The sequence below is a fragment of the Myxocyprinus asiaticus genome, chromosome 32 (genome assembly GCF_019703515.2).
Source record: "Myxocyprinus asiaticus isolate MX2 ecotype Aquarium Trade chromosome 32, UBuf_Myxa_2, whole genome shotgun sequence".
In the NCBI taxonomy this organism is placed as follows: Eukaryota; Metazoa; Chordata; class Actinopteri; order Cypriniformes; family Catostomidae; genus Myxocyprinus; species Myxocyprinus asiaticus.
The window spans coordinates 42,529,608-42,554,607 of NC_059375.1; the positions used below are offsets into that span (position 1 = coordinate 42,529,608).

General features: G+C 36.1%; 1 protein-coding gene and 1 long non-coding RNA gene across 2 annotated transcripts in view; one reads left to right on the top strand and one right to left on the bottom strand.

Moving 5' to 3' along the window:
• Positions 1 to 25,000, bottom strand: part of LOC127423501 (calcium-activated potassium channel subunit alpha-1-like) — a 197,348-nt gene that overhangs the window by 16,982 nt on the left and 155,366 nt on the right. The window lies entirely within an intron of this gene.
• LOC127423570 (uncharacterized) overlaps positions 20,852 to 25,000 on the top strand; it is a 44,609-nt gene continuing 40,460 nt past the window's right edge. Inside the window, exon 1 of the long non-coding RNA XR_007894338.1 lies at positions 20,852 to 21,148. This is a non-coding gene — a long non-coding RNA (uncharacterized LOC127423570). The remainder of the gene's footprint in view (positions 21,149 to 25,000) is intronic.

Here is a 25,000-nt window from a genome sequence, read left to right on the forward strand (position 1 = left end):
GGGTGCAGAGACATTATTTTGTAAGGGTTTTTATTTGACAGGATCACAGCCAAGTGTTATTAATGAATATTCATGTGTTTGGAATGTGCTCATAATGACGTCCAGGAATTGAACTGTCAGTAGAGATGTTGCTCACTTCTGCTTTGAACTCTATTGAACTCTGTTGAATTCCTTCCAAGTGGGTTTGGGATGTGGCTTAGAATCTGCATTTGTAAATGTGTGTAAATGTGCATGGAAAAGTCCGTCCTTTTACTTAAAAGAACAATTCAACTTTTTTCTTACGACAGTCTTTGCTCAGATGCAGATTTTTGGTAGTTCTCGGCGTATTGGTGTGCATGTAAACACACTCATTAATCATGTTTCCATCCAAGCTACGAATTTAATTTAAGTGCAAAATGGGAATATTGCAAAAGCAATTTGCGAATAAAGCAGCGTTTCCAACCCTAGGGTTGTGTTCGTTTGTGCTAACACCGTTTTTGTTCCCGGTCAAAAATGACCGGCCTACTAAGATTGTTAATAAAACTCTCAAATTGTACATATTATCACAAGATATTTCTTAGATCTCTTTGACAAGTTCTTTTTTAGTAATTATGACTGGTTTTGTACTTCTTTTCTGAACATATTTTTAAAATATATAATTTTTATTGATGCAAGGATTCATTGAACTGAGCTTATACCGGGCTAGTGGGGGGCACTACCTATGGAAACAATTAAAAAGAATAATAATTATGTAATAAATTAATAACCACTTGCTTGATCAAAATAGGTGTCATTTTAAAGCTTATAATCTGGACTTTACAATGCATATATAATGCTTTTTAATTTGCTGACAAATAAGAACTGTTTTGTCCTCAAATTTTGCAAATTAGTTTACCACAAAAATTATATTCAGAGTTAGTAAAACCATAAAAAAAGATGAGATAGTCATGTGTTATATATCGTTGGAAAGGTCTCAGTTAGTAAAATGCAATGAACAGATTTGTTTCACTCAGAGGTCAAACTACAGTGAGTTTTAGTTGATGAAATTCCCACTGACACATATAAATATAATAAACAGGAGGGTCTTTTTGTCAAGTTTTTCCTTATTACTTCCTGAAACATACATAAAACATAGACAATGACATATCATAACTTAAAGCAGACGATCCCAATTCAAACGAGCCCAAACACAACATAATATGATCAGCAGATATTGAAATATTCCTTAAAGAGTGTACATGGAAAGATGATGCAAAAGGGCTCTCAACACACATTGTGTGTGTGTGTGTGTATGTATGTGTGTGTGTTTGTGTGTGTGTGAGTGAGTGAGTGAGTGAGTGAGTGAGCGAGCGAGCGAGCGAGCGAGTGTGTGTGTGTGTGTGTGTGTGTATGGGTTTGGGAGGTTTACGAGGACATTTTTTTAGGATAAAAGCTGGTAATTACAAGGGTATTATGCTATAAATGTGGACATTTCTAGTGTCCCCATAATTCAAATAAACATATTGACATGTTTTTTTGAAAATGTAAAAATGCAGAAAGTTTTTTGTGAGGGTTAGGTTTAGGGGTAGGGTTAGGGTTAGTGGATAGAATCTATAGTTCATACAGTATAAAAATCATTATATCTGTGGAGAGTCCTCATATGGATAGCTGCACCAACATATGTGTGTGTGTGCACGTGTGTGTGTGTGTGTGTGTGTGTTTGTGTGCACATGTCCGAGGACTGTGTGTGCAAACACACACATACAGGTATGTGCTCATCTAAAGGATTGTGATGCACTGAACACTTAATATTTCTTTATTTTGTAGTCTAATCCATTCATTTCTAATGGCCGGTCATTTTTGACCGGGCACACAACAGGTGTAACAAAGTGAAGTAAAACCAATAAAATTTGATGAAAATTATCTAAAAAATGTGTGTGTGTTCAGACGGCCTCTGTGAGCAACGTCAACGAATTTGATTCCCTCTGGATAAAATAAACGACAAGTTAATCGTCAGTTTTGACCGGAAGTCCACCACTTCTCTCATCAGTTAATTTTCTGTTCAAACATTGTTGATTGAGGGGTTTCCTTCTTTTTAAAGCTCCAAAATGGGTTACACTTTATTTTACAGTGTCCTTGTTACAGTGTAATTACACAAGTAAGTACTGAGTAATATTAATTAACAACATGTGCTTACTATAGGTTTAGGGTTAGGGTTTGGTATAGAGTTAGTTGCTTGTAAATATGCACAATTTACTGTTATTACTATAGTCAATACATGTTATATGTATAACAATGACACTGTAAAAATAAAGTGTTACCCAGAAATGATCCCACAGTGGAATGTACATTGCCGTTTATCTTAAATTTTGAAATTGCTGTTTTATTGGCGGTGTTCTCCTGGGATGGTAGAGTTTCAGTTGTGATTGAAGCTTTCGATGCAGTTCTTCAGTGAAATATAATCTTGCTATCAGGGCTAAGATGCCAAGTTATATAAAACTGAAATTCAATAAAGATGGGTGGACAGTTTAAATATGGGGTTAATAGTGATCTTTAAATTGACCGGCGTTGGGTCATCTCTTAAGGGAATCATTAAGAATATTTATCTCGACTAATTTCTGCACTGTCACCTCATACTGGTGTCTTTTAGAATTCAGACCATCTATTTTCATGGACTGTTCTGTATTAGCATTAACTTTTGGGTCCCTCCTTCAATGTAAGTCTATGATATTTTTCGCCCATTTTATTGTCGAAAATCACAAGTCTGATTTCTCAGTAAAGTAATAAAACATCTTTCCTCAAAAATCATTTGAGGTATCATTCAAATAAGTAGCACAAACTGTGAAGGATGAGTTACTTAAAGGGATAGTTCACCCAAAAAATGAAAATTCTCTCATCTTTTACTCACCCTTACGCCATCCCGGATGTGTATGACTCTTTTGGTCCATACAATGAAAGTGAATGGGTGCCAACATTTTAAAGCTCACATAGGTTAGCATAAAAGTAATCCATATGACTCCAGTGGTTAAATCTATATCTTCAGAAGTGATATGATAGGTGTGGTTGAGAAACAGATCAATATTTTAGTCATATTCTCTAAATTCTCCTCCTTCTCAGTCCACTTAACTTTCACATTCTTCTTCTTGTGTTCTTGTTGATTCACATTCTTCATGCATATCGCCCCCTACTGGGCAGGTAGAAGAACTTCCTTAAATATTGATCTGTTTCTCAACCACACCTATCATATCACTTCTGAAGACATGGATTAAACCACTAGAGTCATATGGATTACTTTTATGCTGCCTTTATGTGCTTTTTGGAGCATCAAAATGTTGGCACCCATTCACTTGCATTGTGAAGACCTACAGTGGTATGTGATATTTTATGTTCCGTTTATTTTTCGTGAAGTTATAAGCGAAAACGCAGCATATAAGCAACTCCAACATAATTGTCAAAGACATATAGTTAGCTATTACTCACTATATTTTTTGTCTGTGAGTAAAACAAATAAGGTGGTTGAATTCTACTCTTTGAGAGCTTTCCAATAACATATGACACATGACTATTTGATCAGTTTGATGTTTTTACTGATTACAATAATATGAACAGTGCAACATTTTATTTTATTTTATTAATTATAAAATAATTATCTCATCATTTACTCACCCTTTTGCCATCTCAAACTTATACTGTATGACTTTCCTCTGCAGAACACAAACAAAGATATTTTGATGGAGATATGATGTGTTTTTGTTGACACACTGCAAGTCAATGGGTTCCAACACTTTCAAGCTCCAAAAAGTGGTGTGATGTGATCGGCTTTAGGTGAGGAACGATCCAAAATGTAACACCTTTTTCACTATAAAGCTCAGTAATTTGAAGCTCGATTACACTTCCTTGCACTTGACGTGCACGCAGAGTGATGTACATGCGCTCTATGTATTGCAAATATAGGTCAAATTTTATTTCAAGTTGACTTTATTGATAGTAGTCTTGTTTATAGCAATGTTCATCTATAATTCGCTTGTGATCAAAGAGCTCTGCCTCAACACATCTACAACTTACCTCATAAGTGCTATTTAGAAACAAAGAAATAATTGCATTGCAGCATTTAATCCCTGTTTGACACACCAGACAGCTCACTTTTAAAGTGTCACGTCCGGATCATTACACTATAAAGAGCCCTTCAAAGTCGGCTTCAGCTACAGGAAATTATATTTAATGATGTTGACAGTGCTCAAGTCCCGCAGCAGTATGAGGAACGGGATCCAACTCGCCTGCCCTAATGAGGCTTGCTGTTTTTAAGATAGTGCAATACCAGCGGGGGTCGGACGTCACTGTCTCTCCCATCAATACTGTCAGAGATGCTTAACTCCTGTCACATGACCACAGTCATGCCCAGTCACTTAACAAACATGCCAATCTCATGTCAAGTCAATGTATGCCACCCAGGGCTGATTGGGAGAGAGTGGTCATGTGTTCTTCGTGGTGTAGTCTAGCGACTGAATTATTTTTGTGTGTTCAAAACAGAAGTGTACAAAAAACAATGTCACCGCACTGATTGAGAGAACTACAGTCACACAAGTGTCAGCCGAAATAAGCACTGACAATATCATATCAACAGCCATCCATTACTCTTGATTGAAGTCTCACGACCTGAAGTACACATAACAATAACAGTTCTTAGTTCTAGACAAATGAATTACTTGCAGTTCAGTAAGTCTCATTCACTAAAAAGAACAGACTCATAAAAATGTGTTTCACACCGTAGATTCAAAAGAATCGACTCATAGGAGTCATTCGTTTGGGAGACAACCTTGTATATTTCACACTGTAGATTCAAAAGAAATGATTTATAAGAGTCATTCCTTCGGAAATCAGACTTCAGTGGTCACGATGTCAATTTCGCACTGTAGATTCAAAAGAAGCGGTTCATAAGATTCATTCATACGGGAATCGGACGTCACTGGTAGTGCTGTGTGTTTCACTCTGTAGATTCAAAAGAACCAGTTCATAAGAGTCATTCGTTCAGAAATTGGACTATACTGGTCGCGCTGTGTGTTTCGTGCTGTAGATTCAAAAGAACCGGTTCAAAAGATTCATTCATACGGGAATCAGAAAACACTGGTTGTGCTGTATGTTTCATGCTTTAGATTCAAATGAGCCAGCTCATAAGAGTCATTTGTCCAGGAATCAGACTACAGCGGTCACACAGTTTGTTTCACTCTGTAGATTCAAAAGAAGCGGTTCATAAGATTCATTCATATGGGAATCGGATTACACTGGTCGTGCGGTATGTTTCACACTGTAGATTCAAAAGAACCGGTTCATAAGATTCATTCATACGGGAATCGGAAAACACTGGTTGTGCTGTATGTTTCATGCTTTAGATTCAAATCAGCCGGCTCATAAGAGTCATTTGTCCAGGAATCAGACTACAGCAGTCACACTGTTTGTTTCACTCTGTAGATTCAAAAGAAGCGGTTCATAACGTTCATTCATATGGGAATCGGATTACACTGGTCGTGCTGTATGTTTCACACTGTAGATTCAAAAGAAGCGGTTCATAAGATTAGTTCATACGGGAATCGGACTACACTGGTCGTGCTGTATGTTTCATGCTTTAGATTCAAAAGAGCCGGTTCATAAGAGTCATTTGTCCAGGAATCAGACTACAGTGGTCGCGCTGTTTGTTTCACTCTGTAGATTAAAAAGAACCAGTTCATAAGAGTCATTCGTTCGGAAATTGGACTATACTGGTTGTGCTGTATGTTTCATGCTTTAGATTCAAAAGAACCAGTTCATAAGAGTCATTAGCTCAGGAATTGGACTACACTGGTCACGCTGTGTGTTTCATGCTTTAGATTCAAAAGAACCAGTTCATAAGAGTCATTAGCTCAGGAATTGGACTACACTGGTCATGCTGTGTGTTTTGCACTGTAGATTCAAAAGAACCTTGTAACACTCTCAATGGAAAGGAGGAGGCGAGAACCGGCTTGATAATGTAAATAAGATTTTAATCAAGAACTGAACCAATAAGACACACACAGGTGTCGGGCAGCTGCCCGTAACTCTCTCTCTCGGTCGCACTGCCGTCTCCGGTCACCTTTATCCCTCTCAGGCTTCATCAGCCTAATTAGGGGCCGGGTGTGCGGAATCATAAGAGACATTTGGGAATCGGCCTACACTGGTTGTGCTGTGTGTTTCGCTCTGTAGATTCAAAAGAATCGTTTCATAAGAGTCATTCATTTGGGAATTGGACTACACTGGTCGTGCTGTATGTTTCATGCTTTAGATTCAAAAGAGTCGGCTCATAAGAGTCATTTGTTCAGGAATCGGCCTACACTGGTCACGCTGTGTGTTTCGTGCTGTAGATTCAAAAGAATCAACTCATAAAAATCATTCGTTTGGGAATTGGACTACACTGGTCACGCTGTGTGTTTTGTGCTGTAGATTCAAAAGAACCGGTTCATAAGAGTCATTTGTTCAGGAATCGGCCTACACTGGTCACGCTGTGTGTTTTGTGCTGTAGATTCAAAAGAACCAGTTCATAAGAGTCATTTGTTTGGAAATCAGACTACACTGGTCACGCTGTGTGTTTCGTGCTGTAGATTCAAAAGAACCGTTTCATAAGAGTCATTTGTTCATGAATCGGCCTACACTGGCCACACTGTGTGTTTTGTGCTGTAGATTCAAAAGAACCGGTTCATAAGAGTCATTTGTTCAGGAATCGGCCTACACTGGTCACGCTGTGTGTTTCATGCTGTAGATTCAAAAGAACCGGTTCATAAGAGTCATTTGTTTGGAAATCAGACTACTCTGGTCACGCTGTGTGTTTCGTGCTGTAGATTCAAAAGAACCGGTTCATAAGAGTCATTTGTTCAGGAATCGGCCTACACTGGTCACGCTGTGTGTTTCGTGCTGTAGATTCAAAAGAACCGGTTCATAAGAGTCATTTGTTTGGAAATCAGACTACTCTGGTCACGCTGTGTGTTTCGTGCTGTAGATTCAAAAGAACCGGTTCATAAGAGTCATTTGTTCAGGAATCAGCCTACACTGGTCACGCTGTGTGTTTCGTGCTGTAGATTCAAAAGAACCGTTTCATAAGAGTCATTTGTTTGGAAATCGGCCTACACTGGTTACGCTGTTTGTTTTGTGCTGTAGATTCAAAAGAACCGGTTCATAAGAGTCTTTTGTTCAGGAATCGGCCTACATTGGTCACGCTGTGTGTTTCGTGCTGTAGATTCAAAAGAACCGGTTCATAAGAGTCATCTGTTCAGGAATCGGCCTACATTGGTCACTCTGTGTGTTTCGTGCTGTAGATTCAAAAGAACCGGTTCATAAGAGTCATTTGTTTGGAAATCAGACTACACTGGTCACGCTGTGTGTTTCGTGCTGTAGATTCAAAAGAACCGTTTCATAAGAGTCATTTGTTCATGAATCGGCCTACACTGGCCACACTGTGTGTTTTGTGCTGTAGATTCAAAAGAACCGGTTCATAAGAGTCATTTGTTCAGGAATCGGCCTACACTGGTCACGCTGTGTGTTTCATGCTGTAGATTCAAAAGAACCGGTTCATAAGAGTCATTTGTTTGGAAATCAGACTACTCTGGTCACGCTGTGTGTTTCGTGCTGTAGATTCAAAAGAACCGGTTCATAAGAGTCATTTGTTCAGGAATCGGCCTACACTGGTCACGCTGTGTGTTTCGTGCTGTAGATTCAAAAGAACCGGTTCATAAGAGTCATTTGTTTGGAAATCAGACTACTCTGGTCACGCTGTGTGTTTCGTGCTGTAGATTCAAAAGAACCGGTTCATAAGAGTCATTTGTTCAGGAATCAGCCTACACTGGTCACGCTGTGTGTTTCGTGCTGTAGATTCAAAAGAACCGTTTCATAAGAGTCATTTGTTTGGAAATCGGCCTACACTGGTTACGCTGTTTGTTTTGTGCTGTAGATTCAAAAGAACCGGTTCATAAGAGTCATTTGTTTGGAAATCGGACTACACTGGTTACGCTGTTTGTTTTGTGCTGTAGATTCAAAAGAACCGGTTCATAAGAGTCTTTTGTTCAGGAATCGGCCTACACTGGTCACGCTGTGTGTTTCGTGCTGTAGATTCAAAAGAACCGGTTCATAAGAGTCATCTGTTCAGGAATCGGCCTACATTGGTCACTCTGTGTGTTTCGTGCTGTAGATTCAAAAGAACCGGTTCATAAGAGTCATTTGTTTGGAAATCAGACTACACTGGTCACGCTGTGTGTTTCGTGCTGTAGATTCAAAAGAACCGTTTCATAAGAGTCATTTGTTTGGAAATCAGACTACACTGGTTACGCTGTGTGTTTTGTGCTGTAGATTCAAAAGAACCGGTTCATAAGAGTCTTTTGTTCAGGAATCGGCCTACACTGGTCACGCTGTGTGTTTCGTGCTGTAGATTCAAAAGAACCGGTTCATAAGAGTCATTTGTTCAGGAATCAGCCTACACTGGTCACGCTGTGTGTTTCGTGCTGTAGATTCAAAAGAACCGGTTCATAAGAGTCTTTTGTTCAGGAATCGGCCTACATTGGTCACACTGTGTGTTTCGTGCTGTAGATTCAAAAGAACCGGTTCATAAGAGTCATCTGTTCAGGAATCGGCCTACACTGGTCACGCTGTGTGTTTCGTGCTGTAGATTCAAAAGAATCAACTCATAAAAATCATTCGTTTGGGAATCGGACTACACTGGTCACGCTGTGTGTTTTGTGCTGTAGATTCAAAAGAACCGGTTCATAAGAGTCATTTGTTCAGGAATCGGCCTACACTGGTCACGCTGTGTGTTTTGTGCTGTAGATTCAAAAGAACCGGTTCATAAGAGTCATTTGTTCAGGAATTGGCCTACACTGGTCACGCTGTGTGTTTCGTGCTGTAGATTCAAAAGAACCGTTTCATAAGAGTCATTTGTTTGGAAATCGGACTACACTGGTTACGCTGTGTGTTTTGTGCTGTAGATTCAAAAGAACCGGTTCATAAGAGTCATTTGTTCAGGAATCAGCCTACACTGGTCACGCTGTGTGTTTTGTGCTGTAGATTCAAAAGAACCGGTTCATAAGAGTCATTTGTTCAGGAATCGGCCTACACTGGTCACGCTGTGTGTTTCATGCTGTAGATTCAACAGAACCGGTTCATAAGAGTCATTTGTTCAGGAATCGGCCTACACTGGTCACGCTGTGTGTTTCGTGCTGTAGATTTAAAAGAACCAGTTCATAAGAGTCATTTGTTTGGAAATCGGACTACACTGGTTACGCTGTGTGTTTTGTGCTGTAGATTCAAAAGAACCGGTTCATAAGAGTCATTTGTTCATGAATCAGCCTACACTGGCCACACTGTGTGTTTCGTGCTGTAGATTCAAAAGAACCGGTTCATAAGAGTCATTTGTTTGGAAATCAGACTACACTGGTCACGCCGTGTGTTTCGTGCTGTAGATTCAAAAGAATCAACTCATAAAAATCATTCGTTTGGGAATCGGACTACACTGGTCACGCTGTGTGTTTTGTGCTGTAGATTCAAAAGAACCGGTTCATAAGAGTCATTTGTTCAGGAATCGGCCTACACTGGTCACGCTGTGTGTTTTGTGCTGTAGATTCAAAAGAACCGGTTCATAAGAGTCATTTGTTCAGGAATCGGCCTACACTGGTCACGCTGTGTGTTTCGTGCTGTAGATTCAAAAGAACCAGTTCATAAGAGTCATTTGTTTGGAAATCGGACTACACTGGTTACGCTGTTTGTTTTGTGCTGTAGATTCAAAAGAACTGGTTCATAAGAGTCTTTTGTTCAGGAATCAGCCTACACTGGTCACGCTGTGTGTTTCGTGCTGTAGATTCAAAAGAACCGGTTCATAAGAGTCATTTGTTTGGAAATCAGACTACACTGGTCACGCCGTGTGTTTCGTGCTGTAGATTCAAAAGAATCAACTCATAAAAATCATTCGTTTGGGAATCGGACTACACTGGTCACGCTGTGTGTTTTCTGCTGTAGATTCAAAAGAACCGGTTCATAAGAGTCATTTGTTCAGGAATCGGCCTACACTGGTCACGCTGTGTGTTTCGTGCTGTAGATTCAAAAGAACCAGTTCATAAGAGTCATTTGTTTGGAAATCGGACTACACTGGGTACGCTGTTTGTTTTGTGCTGTAGATTAAAAAGAACTGGTTCATAAGAGTTTTTTGTTCAGGAATCAGCCTACACTGGTCACGCTGTGTGTTTCGTGCTGTAGATTCAAAAGAACCGGTTCATAAGAGTCATTTGTTCAGGAATCGGCCTACACTGGTCACGCTGTGTGTTTTGTGCTGTAGATTCAAAAGAATCGTTTCATAAGAGTCATTTGTTTGGAAATCGAACTACACTGGTTATGCTGTGCGTCTCGCAATGTAGACTCCAGATCATTAGAGTGATGCAGAAGTCATAAGACTACTAATGGCTGCTGATTCAATAGTGATGTTGCAGTTCCGCTGAATGTTAATGCTGGAAACACTGTCAGAGTATTTTAGTACAGTGTCACGTCCTCGTCGGCAGAAGAATGCACATTCAAGAGCCGTTAACGGATCCAAATGTCATTCTGTTTCTGAATAGAAATGTATTTAAAAGTCAGTTTCTGTTCAGGAACCCACAGAAATAATTCTCATTTAAGATAGTTTTGAACTAGGTGCTTGAAACCAGCATGTACAACAACAGCTAGACAAAACGAGCATTTGTGCAGTTGAACGTTAGAATGAGGCCACGAAGTCCTGAAAGCTATAATGACACTCAAACACTACATATTTTCTCTTTAAGTGAAGACAAGCCTTTGTGGCCGTTCACACCTTAAACATGTTGGACTACATTAACACTCACTTTGCAAATCCAATTTACATACTGTAAGTGGTGTGGAGAATAAATCTGTGTGTCCTGACCAGAATCATTTCTGTCACTTACTACACCTGTCAACACCTCTACTTCCTGTTGTACAACAAACTCGCACATGTTTTCATGGGCTGAGAAACATGTAATTCATCATCACTATGGTCTGATCATTTTAACAGATAATTATCAGCCTGTTCAAACACTAACGCATATTTTATAGTTTTAATATTAACAAATACTATATCACCTATATGCAGTTTATAAACATCTTGTAATATGTGTACAGTATATCATATCTCTCTTATATGTATATCTTGTAATTGTATATCTTGTAAAGTTATTAAACGAGTTCAAATGGTCAACACACACACACCTGCAGGATCATTCGAGAAAGAAACACACACAAACACACCGCACTGGAAACCTTTCATTAGCACTAATTATGTTGGTATAGAATGTGGAAGGGCGTGAGAGCATGTGTGTTTGTGATCAAAGATTGTGTTCCTGAAAATAAAACACAAGCGAGTTAATGAGTCCCACGAGAGATGATGTGCTTCCAGAGAGGATGTTTAATCAGCTCATGATCCGATAAAACTGTTAGTGCCTAAACTATCCATTACATGGAGATTATAGACGTTTTTAACGTAATTATTGTTTTCATTCACTTTTAAGGGACTAGTTGTGAATGACGACTTGAATTTCAGTCTGTTCCTAACACAAAGCCACCATATGACTTCAGAAGACTTGGAATATAGCGCTCAAGTTGTATGATCCTTTTAAGGTGCTTTTTGTCCTCTGAACAGAAGTGGTTATGTGGACAGGAGCTGTGTAAAGATTCTTTTGCAGTTGTATCATAATGAACATGAAGAACATTTGTGTGTGCAGTGACTCCTGGTGGCAGGTGACAGCAGACACATGTTTAGAATGGAATACTAACTTACAACCAAATACTGCACAATATACAGTGCATACTGGCTATTATTATTATTATTATTAAATAGTAATTGAAACAGGCACTATTCCACAGTAAACATGTCAAGCAGTAGTATGCTATAGTAAGTGCGCTTACACTGTCAAAAATCAGCTTTTTCCAAAAATATGAAAATGCGAAAAACACGTTTGCATTACATAACATATGAAATCTCTAATTTATTCTCTGCTTTTGACATCAAAAATGTAAACAGTCTTGTGCACAACTCTTGTGCATGTTGTATAAGTCGGTAAGAACATCGGTAAAGGTGTTTACATGCAGTGTTGGGGAGTAATGGAATACATATTCCACTACAGTTACAATTTTATTGTTCCATTTAATATTTAGTCTATTTAGATGGAAAACATTTATACATATAAATGATGCGATCCAAAGAGCGTTTGAACAGCGGTGAAACACTTTCTTTTTCTCCCCTTTTCTCCCCAATTTGGAATGCCCAATTCCCAATGCGCTCTAAGTCCTCATGGTGGTGTAGTGACTCGCCTCAATCCGGGTGGCGGAAGACGAATCTCAGTTGCTTCCGTGTCTGAGATCGTCAATCCGCGCATCTTATCACGTGGCTTGTTGAGCGCGTTACCACGGAGACATAGCGCGTGTGGAGGCTTCACGCTATTCTCCGCGGCATCCACGCACAACTCACCACACGCCCCACCGAGAGCGAGAACCACATTATAGCGACCACGAGGAGGTTACCCCATGTGACTCTACCCTCCCTAGCAACCGGGCCAATTTGGTTGCTTAGGAGACCTGGCTGGAGTCACTCAGCACGCCCTGGATTTGAACTCGCAACTCCCGGGGTGGTAGTCAGCGTCAATACTCGCTGAGCTACCCAGGCCCCGGTGAAACACTTTCTTAAGATGTGTTACATTCATACGAGTAGACAGTGAAGTTTGAAGTAAGTTTGGAGCAAAAAAACCTTGTGTAAATTGTCATGTGGACATTTAGCTTTACGCTAAGCTAAAATGCTATTTCTAGCCATTTTACATGCACCGGTTACCAGGCACAATCATATTTTTATCAATAAAATCAACGTTAGAACATTAATTATTTTTTCTCCATTAAGACCTTTGATATTAGGGCAAAAATCGTATTCTTGATGAGAATTTTTGCATTGTTTTTCTGTAAAAATTTCTAAAAATCCTTAAAACAAGATCTTGTTTTAGAAGCAACACTGCTTAAGATATTTATGTTTTTCAGAGAATGTATTTTGTATCGACTTCCTTCATTTTAGCAAGCAATAGCATGCTAAACATTAGCATGATAAATGCTAAGCTACTTAAAAAAAAAAAAAAATACAACATGTTGTTGGTGTACCCGTCCTCAACCTAAGCAAAAACTCCACTCTTCACCACAAAGGTAACGCAGCGTAACAGAATCCCACAATAACAACATTAAACACTATTAAGTATCCACCTTTTCACATCTTGCTCAAAAATGCTTAGAACAACACTTAATTTACACTTTTTTACTCTCCGCATCAAGTCCCATACAAAGCAACTACAAATCCCCTGTCCATGTCATTGAACATACTTGTTTGGTTCATATGCACCATACATAATGTAATCTAGTAGAATCCACATTTGAGATAATTACATTAATTGAAATGAATGAATGAATGTTACATTTATAAAGCACTTTTCTGACAGTACACTCAAAGCACTTTATACAGTGAACAGGGGACTCTCCTCAACCACCACCAGTGTGCAGCATCCACCTGGATGATGTAACAGCAGCCATAGTGCACCAGTGCACTCACCAGCTATTGGTGGAGAGGAGAGAGTGGAGTGATAGAGCCAATTAATGAACAGGGATTATTTGGAAGCCATGATTGATAAGGGCCAATGGGGGGATATTGGTTACACCCCTACTTTTACAAGAAGTGCCCTGGTATTTTAACAACCTCAATTTAACATCTCATCCAATGGACAGTGCCTTTTTACAGTATAGTGTCCCCATCACTATAATGGGGCATTAGGACCCACACAGACCACAGGGTGAGCACCCCCTGCTGGCCTCCCTAATACCTCTTGCAGCAGCAACTTTAGTTTTTCCAGGAGGTCTCCCATCCAGGTACTGGCCAGGCTCAACTCTGCTTAGCTTCAGTAGGCAACCAGTCTTGAGCTACAGGGTGATTTGGCTGCTAATGAGTTTGTAATGAAGAGTAGCTTCATGTAGCTGTGTCAATTGTTTTGTGCTTAAACCACTTATGAACTTACCCCGATACAGGAATGCAGTTTAATGCATTTACATGACCACAAATGTTGTCGACTTACAGTATTAAGCATAATCGGTTTAAGATCATGTATGTAAATGCGCTCATTGTTATCAAATTATGTCATTACGTTGCATGTGAGTGATGTTCGGTTATCATCTTATAAATAAACTAAAAGTTATTTTGCATTTGTAATTCTGTTTTGTATAAAAATGTCTATGCCAAAATTTGGCAGTCCGATCAAATAATGAGTCAAGAAAGAAATTATCGTTGATGGATGAAACTTTTTACCTCCTGTCATTTATTTTCGGTACTTTTCAATTGTCTTTTATGTATTGATTTGACTGTTTTAGCCTTTAGACCCAGAATGTCAATATTAAACTATGAAAATCTGTTCTAAAAATATAAATTATTACATGTTTAAAACTGTAATCATCTAAACAAAGAGTGAAATAAACATAAACCATTTCAATATTTATTGTGTGAAAATGATTTGTCATTTTTGTCCCACAAAACCACACCAATCAATTTTGCTCCTAATAAAGTTTATTTCAAAAGTTAGTGTATTTGTTAACCAACTGGACAAAAGTGCCAGTGAATGTCAGATATGAGACAAAACAAAGAAAAATCAAGAGAAATATCACCATTTATTGGCCGACATTTCCAATCAAGCTGTAATTTTGACAAATTTTGGCAAAAAGTCTGAAAATATTATTTTAGATATTAAATAATATAATAGAAATAATTAAAAATAATTAATAATTCACAAATAACATTATTATTTAATATAAAAATATTATTTATTTATTTATTATATTAATTATTATATAATTTAATTAAAATATACTGTATAAAATGTTAGCTATTAAATTATGCCTCAGTCATTTTATTTTAAAAAGGTTAAAAATGTAATTTCCAACACCAATAACTGGAAGAAAAAATAAGAGTAGAATGGTTTAATGGCATAACAAATTCTGTTCGTGCTCTGTTGTATATTGCACATTTTGGCTAATATAGTGGGTCATCTGGGTATTCTATGCATACAAAATATACCGTTCAGTATATACCCTTCAGTAATGATAAGAGTAGTATAGTAAAATGCTATTCTGAACGAACATAGCCACTCACACATACATACAGACTGTCACAAATCTCCCACAGACTCCCACATCCACCACACAAACACCTGATAAACAAACCTACATACATGCTTCATGCACTAGTTTGTTTATGTCTCTCTCACTCTCTTTCATTGCTCAGGGATGGCGCTCTCTAATGCAGCGTCCTGTTATCCACAGAGACAGGTTTTGCTGTGTTCAGTTTAATTATCGCTGGCCCTCATTAAACTAACTGAGTTGCCGCTCTCTTAAGGGTAATAACAGATCTCTTAGGTGCTGCAATGCATCTTCAAACCGCAGCAAAGGCACTTTATTTATACTGTCAGCACAAATGCACAATGGATTCTGGGATAAGCTCATTGTTTATTAGTGCTAGCCAAATAAACCACTTGAGTATTTATCCACTGACTGTCAACAACACTTTAATATGCTTTATTTCATTTGTAAGCTCTTTAAAATAGCAAGTAATCGTGAAAGAGAAAGAGAGGAAAATACAAAAGCATTCGGCACAATAACGAGACACTATTTTTATGACCCTATATAGTATTTTATATACATAAAACACCTCTTCAAAAAATTTACTGATTTTTATGTTTTTATAGCATTTTATATTTTTTGCAGGGCTAAAATAAAAATGTGGTAAACCGGTCCTGAGCAGGAAAATGTTGCATTAGTTTGGTATAATCTTCTATTATTATTATTATTAAGTAGAGAAACAATTTTGTTTTAAAATATTTTTATTTACATTTAAATAATACATTTAAAATACATACTAAATAAAATGTATGTTTTTAAATATAAATATTTGAATGAAAATATATAGGTACTATCTATATCGCTATATCGCGGAAAAAAGTTTACGCTTAAAATGTTAAAGTCTCCGTATACAAGTCAGGCATTTGAGGTGTCATTTGAAAGCTAAAAATCTGAAATTTTCAGAGATAAAAATCACTTCTGCATTCATGTTACTTAAAATAACAAAATAAGGCCTAAAAACGTTCGTGTTGAAAATTAGCGCCCTCTAGAGGTAATAGGGTAGAAATATTTATATAAAAATAAAAATCCTTCACATAGCACCTAAAAGTGCAAGTCATATATCAAATGAAAGCTCTCACTCTCAGGAATGTGACTGTACAGTTTATTTTGTTGCCCTAATACCACAGTTCGAAAGATTTTCAAAAGAATCACAAAGTGAAATATGTCATCAAATACAAATGTCTCTTTTATGCTCCGATAACTGCTACTGTAAGCCCCAAATAGCTAAAAACTTTATATCTGCTTTTACCTTTGGAAGTAAATTTGCCATTTTTTACTTGTCTGTGAGCTTGCTTGTGTGAATAATCTAATGTTATATCTTAGATGTCCAGAACAAAATACGCCATCCAGCACAAAAAGCATGCAAACAAATCATCAGAAAAATATTATTTCGACTATTAATAAAATGTTGTCCATGATCATCACAAAAGGGAGGAGCTTAGCTTTCTAATGACACATGAATTGAGCTTCTAGTCCACTCAGATGCCGAGATATTACATAAAATGACGAGGATGGTGCATGAACTGAAAATTAGACTGAATGTCTATGGACGAGCACATCTGTGAGGGCTAAAATGCGTTAGAGCGCCACCTACATTTCAGATCTGTATATTGTGATGGAAGATAGAGAAAAAAATATTTTATTCTAGTACTTGCTTCCATCTAGTGGAATGAAATAAGACTTTTCAAAGTGAAGTAGAGTGAACAGAACCATAATTACATGTTGGGGGGGGGGGTGGTTTGTCAAAAAAACTTTCCATTTATCATGAGATTATAAACACATACAATATTCTTTATGAATAATTGGAGTCTTTTTATTATTATTATTTTGGTGGATTTTTGAAAAAATGAGACCAACATTTTTTCAATTAGTCCACAGTATGTGTGAATGGTGAGCTTTTAAATTTGAGTGTGAAAAATTGCGGGCGGCAGCCCAAAAATGCACCAGAGTTTAAGAGTTTAATTATTTTACAAAACTATTGAGAGGGAATGCAAAACTATTTCAGAAAAAAAAAATTCCATCCCTGTCCACTAAGTAACTCACTGTCCACATCACTGTCACGACTGCTATGTTGATCGGAACTGCACCCAAGAATTTCACACACCATTGCACTTGTGTATATGGCTGTGTGACAATAAAGTGATTTGATTTGATTTGATTTGATAACTCCTGATAAAACAAAACAAAAAACTTTTGACCAAAGGTGTGTGAAAAATAAACTTAATTCAAAATATAGTACAATGTAGTAACTCACACATACACATTATTCTAGTGTTCTAGTTGTGTTCTAGTGGTTGATTTTGGTGTTCTATGTGGTTGCCAAGCAGTTTATATGGTGTTCTAGGTGATTGTTAGGCAGTTTATATGCTGTTGAAGGTGGCTAGGTGGTTAAAATGTTTTCTAGTTGGTTGCTAGGCGGTTGATTTTGGTCTTGTAGGTGGTTGCTAGGTGGTTGATATGGTGTTCTAGGTGATTGTTAGGTGATTTATATGCTGTTGAAGGTTGCTAGGCAGTTACATTTTTCTCTAGATGGTTGCTAGGTGGTTGATATGGTGTTCTAGGTGGTTGTTAGGCTGCTTATGCTGTTGAAGGGGGTTGCTAGTCAGTTAAAATGGTGTTTTAGTTGGTTGCTAGGTGTTTGATATGGTAATCTAGATGGTTGCTAGGCGTTTGACATTGTGTTCTAGTTGGTTGCTAGGTTGTTGACATGGTGTACTAGATTTTTGCTAGCAGGTTGACATTGTGTTCTAGTTGGATGTTATGCAGTTGATATGGTGTTCTAGTTGGTTGCTAGGCGGACGATATAGTGTTCTAGTTGGTTGCTAGGCAGTTGACATGGTGTTCTAGATGGTTGCTAGGAGGTTAAAATTGTGTTCTAGTTGATTGATAGGCAGTTGATATGGTGTTATATTTGGCTGCGATTGTGTTCTATTTGGTTGATAGGTGGTTGATATGTTGTTCTAAATGGTTCTAGATGGTTGCAAGGGGGTTAAATGTTGGTTGATAGGCAGTTGACATGATGTTTTAGATAATTGCTATGGGGTTAAAATTGTGTTATATTTGGTTGCTAGGCAGTTGAGATTGTGTTCTTGTTGTTTGAAAGGCGGTTGGCATTGTGTTCTAGTTGGTTGATAGGCAGTTGATATGGTGTTTTAATTGGTTGCTAGGCAGTTGATGTGGTGTTCTAGTTGGTTGCTAGGCAGTTGATATGATGTTCTATTTGGATGCTAGGCGGTTGATATAGTGTTCTGTTTGAATGCTAGGCAGTTGATATGGTGTTCTATGTGATGGTTAGATGGTTTATATGCTGATGAATGTTGCTAGTTGGTTAAAATTATGTTCTGGTTGGCTGATAGGTGGTTGATATGGTGTTCTTGTTGGTTGAAAGGTGGTTGACCTTGTGTTCTAGTTGATTGATAGGCAGTTGATATGGTGTTCTAAATGTTTGCTAGGTGGTTAAAATTGTATTTTAGTTGGTTGCTAAGCAGATGATATGATGTTCTAGATGGTTGCTAGGCGGTTGATATGGTGTTCTAGTTGGTTGATAAGCGGTTGACCTTGTGTTCTAGTTGATTGATAGGCAGTTGATATGGTGTTCTAAATGTTTGCTAGGTGGTTAAAATTGTATTTTAGTTGGTTGCTAAGCAGATGATATGATGTTCTAGATGGTTGCTAGGCGGTTGATATGGTGTTCTAGTTGGTTGATAGGCGGTTGATATGGCGTTCTGTTTGGTTGCTAGGTGGTTGATATGTTGTTCTAAATGGTTGCTAGGTGGTTTAAGGTGGTTGCTAGGCGGTTAAAATTGTATTTTAGTTGGTTGATTGGCGGTTGATATGGTGTTCTAGTTGGTTGCTAGGCGGTTGATATGGTGTTCTAGCTGGTTGCTAGGCGGTTAATATGGTGTTCTAGTTGGATGCTAGGCGGTTGATATGGTGTTCTAGTTGGTTGCTAGGCAGTTGACATTGTGTTCTAGTTGGTTGTTAGGCAGCTGACATGGTGTTCTAGTTGGTTGCTAGGCAGTTGATATGGTGTTCTAGTTCTCTATAAAAGAAATCCATGAAACAGTGTATCTTATGCTTTTTTAAAGGTTTTATCATAAAATCAATAGTTCTGGTCCTGGATGCTGATTAACCAATACAGTATTTTTTTTAATACAGTAATGAGAATATAATGTCAAGTCATCCTTGAGAGTAATGGGAATTAAGCAAAAACCCTCAAAAGTAATGAGAGGTGTGTAACGTCTCAAAATTAAGCTTGATTTTATTTTAGAAATAAATATGCTTTACATATTTAGAAAAATATGACACAATCAGAAATCTGCTCCTATCCCCTGTTCTCTTAAATGCCTGAAAACTTCATGGAAAAGTCATGGACATTCATTAGTCAAAAATTGCAAGGACTCTAAAAGCTTGTGCCATTTAAATGCAATATTCATCGGTTTGTTGACGGTTCCTAACATGTCGTCTGAGGTTTAGACTTTCATGGTGGCAGCACTTTTCCCATGCTGTGATTATCTTTTCTTTTTGTATTATTGTCTTTCTAGCTGATGATTAAGTGAGCTGTTAGAAAAAAGCACTCGAGAGCGGCGTGTACACCATTGAAATAACTCCTTCAATATTAGAGCACTAGTTATTAAGATAATGAGCCATTCATTCTCATTTAGACTAAATTTACTGCCAGGAAAATTCTCTAATTACTACCATTAATCATCTGTTCTGAGGAGTTCAGGTCACACATGAAGTGTGCGGTCCATATGGAGGAGTCCAACAATACCACCCCACAGCAAACTTACAAGTCATCATAATCATAGACACTATTATACAGCAATTGAAGGAACAAACGAACCAATCACGTGTGACTAAAATAATTCTTCCTGTCTTGGACCTTGTGACAGGTATCACCTCAGCCGTTTGTGTCTAACATGGCGTGTTTGGTCCAGTGTTGGGGATTAACTAACAAAATCAACTCCCCTATTCATTGCATACATTGCATATATAGTTTTTGTGCCTCTGTAGGACGGTTTAGGTGAGTGTTTGATAACTCCCTCGGCTCTCTTTCGTAGCGTTGGGAATTCCAAATCATTTTAGTGAATCGATTCATTCGGACGGTTCATGTAAATGAGTTGGTTGGAAAACGATTCACCAGTTCACTTATTTGTAGCTTTGGCAAGTCAGTTCATTTTTGTGATTTGATTTGTTTGGACAGTTTATGTAATTGAATTCATTAAAAAACAATTCACAGAATTTGACCCGATTTATGTGGCACAAAAGCAATAATCTTTTAAATATATAATGATATTAAAGATAATATTATAAATATACAGTAACTATATTACTATACTAAAACGTTATTTGTCGAACTTCAGATTGCTAAACTATTTTAGGTCCAACATGTTATCTTCTGAGTTTAACAGAACAAGTACTGCTCAATTAACTGGGAAAGTGGTTAAACAAATTCTCAGCAAGAGCATTTTTTTCTTCTTCTGGATATTCAGTTTTTCAGGCTGTTCCGAGTTTTCTTATCGCAGAGCTGCAGTTTGTCCTGCTCTCATTCTTCTGTCGTAGATTGCAGAAATATCTTTGACATTCATTCTGCCTCTCATCGGACGTCTGAGCTCTCTCACTGAGAACTAATGTCCTCCAGAATTCAATTTCCTCTGCGGTGATCTGGTTTTATCAGTGTAATAACCGTTCCCAGACCTGTGCTAATGAAACCTGTCAGTGAGTTCGGACATGTGCAAGAAACTAAGGGTGACCAGATGCTGCTCAACCATTGCTGTGCCCGACATACCTGTACATACACACACGTGTGTCTGGAGGATATTCCTGGACAGCCCTGCTGAAAAGACTGGCTTAGACCAGCATTTTTCATTTCCAGCAAGTTGGTTTATGCTGGTTAGTGCTGGTTTGGTGCTGGTTTAAGCTGATGAAATATTATATCCATCTTGTTCCCCAGCTAAAGGTACTGTTCATCCAGCATTATTATTATTATTAATACAATCTTTGAGAAAAAGGTGACCCAATTTTTATTCAAGTGAATTATCCTTTTTTGGAGAAAGTCTATATCACTTTGTTAGAGTATTTCTTTAAGAGAAAGAAAAGGTAGAGTTTTATAACTTTCTGCAACATTTTGTACAGTCTCTGCTTTCATTATTTGATCCACCTGTTGGGGTTCACTGTCAGGTCAGATCTGAACCATCTGAGATAAATGATATAAAAAAATGAATATGTTCTGAATCAAAGTGATGATTTAAAGTAAACTGTATGGTAAGCCTCAGTGTGCCCTTGTTTGACAATTGTTCAACACTGAACAGCAAAACAGACCTGCAGAATTAAAGTTTTAGACAGGGATCGAGATTCTAGGTCAGGTTTTGAATCCTGAACTTATGAAACGTATTTCTTTTTCTTGGAATAGTCTTTTAATAATAACCGAGAAGCATACAAAGCACAAGCAAATATAGGAGGTACCTGATGTACATGGTAAAACTGGGACCTTTTTTAGAGAAAAAAAAAATCCTTTTATGCACACTCTATGGGTTTTGAACCTCAGGTCATTAGGTCAGGTCAATCTGATGTACCACACCAACATTGCTATTATCAGTTATCAAAGAGGGGCCTTCTACAGCCAAAAATGGCAAATGGGGTATCATTGGAATCTGCAGATCCCAAGGAATATAAAGAGACATTATTTCCCTTAAGTTAAGCATTTTTAATAATTTTATTTTTTTAACTAGGTGGTTCTGTCTTTAAACTCCTCAGGTACCTGGACATGGTGTTGATGTTTTGTTTTGTTACAATATGACAAACTGTTCAAAAGATACATCAGTTTACACTCATATTTAAAATGATCATGGTCCTAATAAAGCATGCAAAGTTTTGTTTCAATAGATCATGATACAGCTAAGATACAGACTCACTTCCTGTTTAACACCAACACTGTTAACTTAGTAGAATAAATGTTTTATTATTATTATTATTAGTAGTAGTAGTAGTAGTTGTTGTTGTTGTAGTAGTAGTAGAATACATTTATTATTATTAATATTAGTAGTAGTAGTAGTAGTAGAAGCATACATTTATTATTAGTAGTAGTAGTAGTACTCATAGTAGTAGAATAAATGTTTTATTATTATTATTAGTAGTAGTAGTAATAGTAGTAGAAGTAGAATAAATGTATTATTATTATTATTATTATTATTAGCATTAGTAGTAGTAGTAGTTGTTGTTGTTGTAGCAGTAGTAGAATGTTTTATTATTATTATAATTAGTAGTAGTCATAGTAGTAGAATAAATGTATTAGTAGCAGTAGTAGTAGTTGCAGTAGAACAAATGTATTATTATTATTATTAATAGCATTAGTAGTAGTAGTAGTTGTTGTTGTTGTAGCAGTAGTAGAATGTTTTATTATTATTATAATTAGTAGTAGTAGTAGGAGTAGAATAAATGTATTAATATGATTAGTAGTAGTAGTAGTTGTTGTAGTAGTAGAATAAATGTATTATTATAAGTAGTAGTAGTAGTAGTAGTAGTTGTAGTAGTAACTAGTAGTAGTAGTAGTAGAATAAATGTATTAGTAGTAGTAGTAGTAGTAGTTGTTGTTGTTGTAGTAGTAGAATAAATGTATTATTAGTAGTGGTAGTAGTAGTTGTTGTAGTAGTAGAACAAATGTATTATTATTAGTAGTAGCAGTAGTTATAGAATAAATGTATTATTAATATTATTATTAGTAGTAGTAGTAGTAGAATAAATGTATTCATATGATTAATATGATTAGTAGTAGTAGTAGTAGTTGTAGTAGTAGAATAAATGTATTATTATTATTATTAGTAGTAGTAGTAGTAGTAGAATAAATGTATTCATATGATTAATGTGATTAGTAGTAGTAGTAGTAGTAGTAGTAGTAGCAGAATAAATGTATTAATATGATTAATATGATAAGTAGTAGTAGTAGTAGTAGTAGTAGTAGAATAAATGTATTCATATGATTAATATGATTAGTAGTAGCAGTAGTAGTAGAATAAATGTATTCATATGATTAATGTGATTAGTAGTAGTAGTAGTAGTAGTAGTAGAATAAATGTATTAATATGATTAATATGATTAGCAGTAGCAGTAGCAGTAGTAGTAGAATAAATGTATTCATATGATTAATGTGATTAGTAGTAGTAGTAGTAGTAGTAGTAGTAGTAGTAGTAGTAGAATAAATGCATTAATATGATTAATATGATTAGTAGTAGCAGTAGCAGTAGTAGTAGAATAAATGTATTCATATGATTAATGTGATTAGTAGTAGTAGTAGTAGTAGTAGTAGTAGTAGTAGTAGTAGAATAAATGCATTAATATGATTAATATGATTAGCAGTAGCAGTAGCAGTAGTAGTAGAATAAATGTATTCATATGATTAATGTGATTAGTAGTAGTAGTAGTAGTAGTAGTAGTAGTAGTAGAAGTAGTAGAATAAATGCATTAATATGATTAATATGATTAGTAGTAGTAGTAGTAGTAGTAGAATAAATGCATTAATATGATTAATATGATTAGTAGTAGTAGTAGTAGTAGAATAAATGCATTAATATGATTAATATGATTAGTAGTAGTAGTAGTAGTAGTAGTAGAATAAATGTAGTATTATTAGTAGTAGTAGTAGTAGTAGTAGAATAAATGCATTAATATGATTAATATGATTAGTAGTAGTAGTAGTAGTAGTAGTAGTAGAATAAATGTAGTATTATTATTAGTAGTAGTAGTAGTAGTAGTAGAATAAATGTATTCATATGATTAATATGATTAGTAGTAGTAGTAGTAGTAGTAGTAGAATAAATGCATTAATATGATTAATATGATTAGTAGTAGTAGTAGTTGTTGTAGTAGTAGAATAAATGTAGTATTATTATTATTATTATTAGTAGTAGTAGTAGTAGAATAAATGTAATAGCAGTAGTAGTACAATAAATGTATTATTATTATTATTCATATTAGTAGTAGCAGTAGTTGTTGTAGTAGTAGAATAAATGTATTATTATTATTAGTAGATGTCGTAGTAGTAGAACAAATGTATTAGTAGTAGTAGCAGTAGTTATAGAATAAATATATTATTAATATTATTATTAGTAGTAGTTGTAGTAGTCGTAGTAGTAGAATCAATGTATTATTATTAATAGTACTAGTAGTAGTAGTTTGATAAATGTATTATTATTAATATTAGTAGTAGTAGTAGTTGTTGTTGTAGTAGTTGTTGTAGTAGTTGTAGTAGAATAAATGTATTATTATTATTATTAATAGTAGTAGTAGTAGTAGTTTAATAAATGTATTATTATTAATATCAGTAGTAGTAGTAGTAGTAGTTGTTGTTGTTGTAGTTGTAGAATAAATGTATTATTATTATTATTAATAGTAGTAGTAGTAGTAGTTTAATAAATGTATTATTATTAATATCAGTAGTAGTAGTAGTAGTTGTTGTTGTTGTAGTAGTAGTAGAATAAATGTATTATTATTATTATTGGGGGGACTTGGAGCGTATTGGGAACTGGGCATTCCAAATTGAAGAGAAAATTGGAGAAAATAAATAAATAAATAAATACTAGTAGTAGCAGAATTAGAATAAATGAATTATTATTATTATTATTAGTAGTAGTAGTAGTACTAGCAGTAGTAGTAGCAGTAGCAGTAGTAGTCGTAGTAGAATGAATGTATTATTATTGTTAGTAGTAGTAGAAGTAGAATATATGTAGAATTTGTATTATTATTAGTTGTAGTCATAGTAGTAGAATAAATTTATTAGTAGTAGTAGTAGTAGAATAAATGTATTAATATGATT